This window comes from Humulus lupulus, chromosome 1 (assembly GCF_963169125.1).
Source record: "Humulus lupulus chromosome 1, drHumLupu1.1, whole genome shotgun sequence".
In the NCBI taxonomy this organism is placed as follows: domain Eukaryota; kingdom Viridiplantae; phylum Streptophyta; class Magnoliopsida; order Rosales; family Cannabaceae; genus Humulus; species Humulus lupulus.
Genome location: NC_084793.1, coordinates 184,862,178 through 184,866,094, shown reverse-complemented (window position 1 = coordinate 184,866,094; position 3,917 = coordinate 184,862,178). Strand labels below are relative to the sequence as shown.

Below are 3,917 nucleotides of genomic sequence, written 5' to 3'. Positions count from 1 at the left end.
GAAAGTTTCCAATAGTGCAAGGTATAGTAAAATTGCCCGGATCTCTTAACTTTTGAGGAAGCTTCTTTTGAATAATTGCACTACATTCTCCAGTTAATGCAAAAGTTTCATAATCCTCCATTTTTCTCTTATTAGACAATATCTCCTTCATAAACTTCACATAACTAGGCATTTGTTCTAGAGCCTCAGCAAAGGGGATGTTAATATGAAGTTTCTTAAATACTTCAAGGAATTTGGAGAATTGTTTGTTAAGATTAGCCTTTCGAAACCATTGAGGATATGGAATTTTTAGTGTAGGCTCATAATATTTTGGTTTTTCTGGTTTTTGAAGGTCTCCATTAACCTCCTCATGATGGACCCAAAACGGATATGTTTTAAATATTTATAACTCGCAAGCGCACGAATCGTATATGGAATATAGTGTTCGTGTAAGCATGAGATCGAACCCAAAGGAGTTGTCTAAAATCGAAAAGAAAACTATTTTAAACCAAAATTAATAAATTCTAACCTAGCTCCAAAGATTGATGAGATTTTTGTATAATAAAAATAAAATAAAAGATAATAATAAATATATTAAAGACAATATATTTAACTAAATTAATAATTGAAATCAAGATGGTAAAACAAAGATTATTAAGATAATAGAATCCACAAAATACAAGTTCAATAATATTTATAAGTACATTGATTCTCAAGTTTTAGTGATAGTTAAAATAAATCAAACTATCATTTTCTAAATAGATTTGTAATTTTAAGCACCAATTACTTCTAAAAAGATAGGATTTTTCTTCACTTTTGAAATTATAATTTCAAAGCATTTAGTGTAAATCAATCTAATTAAATAACAAATAAATCAATGAACATTATTTATAAGGCAAAACATAATATTTTTGTTCTAAGCATGGATTTGTACAATTTAATGACACATCTAACACAAAGAATATTATGTTTTTGCACTAATGAAGAACAAAGTGTAAATATGTGCTAACAATCCAAAATACATGATATTTAAGATGAAAGAAAATATTTGAAAAAGAAAATCCATAAACTTTATTGCACAAAATGGGAAATCAACATACAAAATAAACAATATCTAGTTACATATTGTTTCATCATCACCTTAATAATCTTAAAAAGATTAGAAACTCATAACTAGAATAGCAAATACACACTAAAAATTACAAACATAAATAGGAAAATTTGGAGGAGAAACCCCCAAATTTTTCCTCTAAAAATACATAGAAAATAACTAAAAAGAAGAAGAAGATGAAGAGAATAGAGAGGTTTTGAAATGTGTAGAATTTTTGGTATGGTAACCTCTCTCTCCAAATATGCCCCTAAACTCCCTTATTTATCGCCAAAAAATGAGCATTAAAATAATCAATTTAAAATAATTAAATTGATTAAATTAATTTAATTAATTATAATATGGCAAATAGGGGTAAATTATAGGGTGTATTAATGGTGTTTTGGGGTAAAATGTGTAGAAAAGTTTGGGTAAAAAGTGGTATTGTTGGCAAAGGGGACAAGTAGACAAAATGTATTTGTTGGGCTCAAAAAATGGGAAAATGGAAGCTTTGTGGTAGCTGGGCCAGGCAGGCTTGTGGCTGAAACGTGAGGTGCAGCTGGGCAAAGGGAGTTGGGGTGTTGGGCCAGGCAGGCTTGTGGAAGGCCCACGATGGCATTGGTGTTGGCAGGTGCTGACTTTGGTGGCATCAGTTGAAGGAAATGGCTGGACGTGGATTAGGTGTGGATGAGAGGAAGCTTGCTGGGAGGAGCTGCTGGGCCTTCTGGGCGTGGGCCTAGTTCTTGGGCTGAAGAGAAATGCCATTTTGTTTTGTTATTTTCTTGAAAATGTCACTTTCTTTTCTTCATTTTTCTTGCTTTTCAAGAGCCACAAATGCAATACTTTTCCTACAAAATAAATATAAAATAAATCATAATAAAATATTTTCAACTATAAAATAAATCAATTTAATTTTTTTGAAAATATTACTTATAACTTAATTTATATTTAACCATTTAAGCTCAATAATACAACATTTTTTTACCTCAAATTAAACAACAATAATTCAAATAATTAACTACAATATTTTACAACAAAATAACTATAAAAACACAAAAAAATATAAAAAATCAAAATAAACCCAATAAATTCAAAATTACTTTAAAACTTAATAAATCAATTAAAAACTCAAGAATTAAGCAACAATTAGCACATAAAAAGTGGTAAAATAACTCTATTTTGTAGAGTTATCATGTAGGCTCATAATATTTTGGTTTTTCTGGTTTTTGAAGGTCTCCATTAACCTCCTCTTGAATCAGACTAGTAACTTGTTTCTCTGTATTCTTCCTTTTCTCTTCCACTATAGGTCCTTCATACTTAGTCCCACTCCTCAAAGTGACAGCTTAACATTGTTCTTTAGGATTTACCTCTATGGAACTAGGAAAATTTCCTTGTTGTCTACTAGAAAATAATTGAGCCAATTAACCTATTTGTGTCTCCAAACTTCTGATGGAAGACCTTATCTCTGTCATGAAATGATTTAATTGGTCTGGCTGAATTGTTGGTGGGTTCATTTGGGGAGGTGGTGGATGAGATGGGCGTGGGTTTGGATCATAATATGGTCTAGCATGTAATCCATAAGTTGGTTGATGAGGTGGGTACTGTGTATATTGTGGTTGTAACCCTTGATTATTTTTCCAAGATAGATTAGGATGATTTTTCCACGCAGGTGTATATGAATTTGAGTAAGTATTGGGTGCAGGCCTTGAGAAATTACCTATAACCTGTGCCTGTTCCAAGGGCATATTGTTTACATCTGTTGAGCAACTAGCTGTGCTCGGGCATTGTTCATAAGAATGAGGTCCTCCACAAATATCACAACTCATGACATTCTGTACTGGCATTGCTTGTGTGGTGAGATTAGTTTACTGTAGTTGCTTGGTTAGAGATGCTACTTGAGCGGTCTATAACGCTATTGGATAAACTTCTAAGACTCCCATTACTTTTTATTGTCTCGCTCACTAGGAAAATTATAATTATTCATAGCCATCTCTTCCAACAGCTCGTACGCTTCATTCACACTTTTTCTCATAAACGTCCCTCTTGATGTTGCATCTAATATCATTCTTGTATTTCCTCCCAAACCATTGTAAAAAGTATGAACTAGCAGAAACTTATCTATTCCATGATGTGGGCATCTCCTTTGCAATTCCTTAAATCATTCCCATGCATCATGCAAAGACTCCCCATCCATTTGATGGAAGTTGTTAATCTCTCCTCTAATTCTGGCTGACTTAGCATGAGGAAAATATTTACCAAGAAACTTCTGAGCCAAATCTTCCCAAGTAAGTATAGAATTGGCTTGTAACAAATTCAACCAATTCTTAGCTCTGTCCCTTATTGAAAATGGGAATAGTCTCAATCGTACAACATCATTACTCACCCCGTTCATTTTAAATGTTGCATATAACTCCAAGAAGTTTGTAATATGTAGATTTGGATCCTCATTCGGTAACCCCCCCAAATTGTACACAATTTTGCACCACCTGAATAATTGAGGGTTTGATCACAAAATTATTAGCCTCAACAGTTGAAGGACGAATGCTTGAGTGTATCCCCGTAGCAGTAGGGAGTACATAATTCCATAATGGTGGATCAACTTCAGCTGCATTACCCATATTTGCATTATTGTTGACAACATTATTTGCGTTCTCAGCCATGGTAAAGTCCAGCCTTTTCTTTATCTTGCGATCCTTTCTACACGTTTTCTCAATTTCAAGATCTATTGGTATGATTTCCTTTTGTCTACTTCCTCACATATACCAACAATTCTTGAAACACAATATAGCCTTGATCCAAATAAATATTAAACAATAAAAATGTAAAAATACAAAATTCGAACAAATAACAA

At 32.6% G+C, this 3,917-nt stretch overlaps 1 non-coding gene across 1 annotated transcript; it reads left to right on the top strand.

The window, feature by feature from the left end:
- The first annotated feature begins 3,186 nt into the window (after positions 1 to 3,186).
- Positions 3,187 to 3,293, top strand: LOC133813646 (small nucleolar RNA R71). Its single transcript, XR_009884653.1, has one exon. It is a non-coding gene; the product is annotated as a small nucleolar RNA R71 (small nucleolar RNA).
- Positions 3,294 to 3,917: the final 624 nt, after the last annotated feature.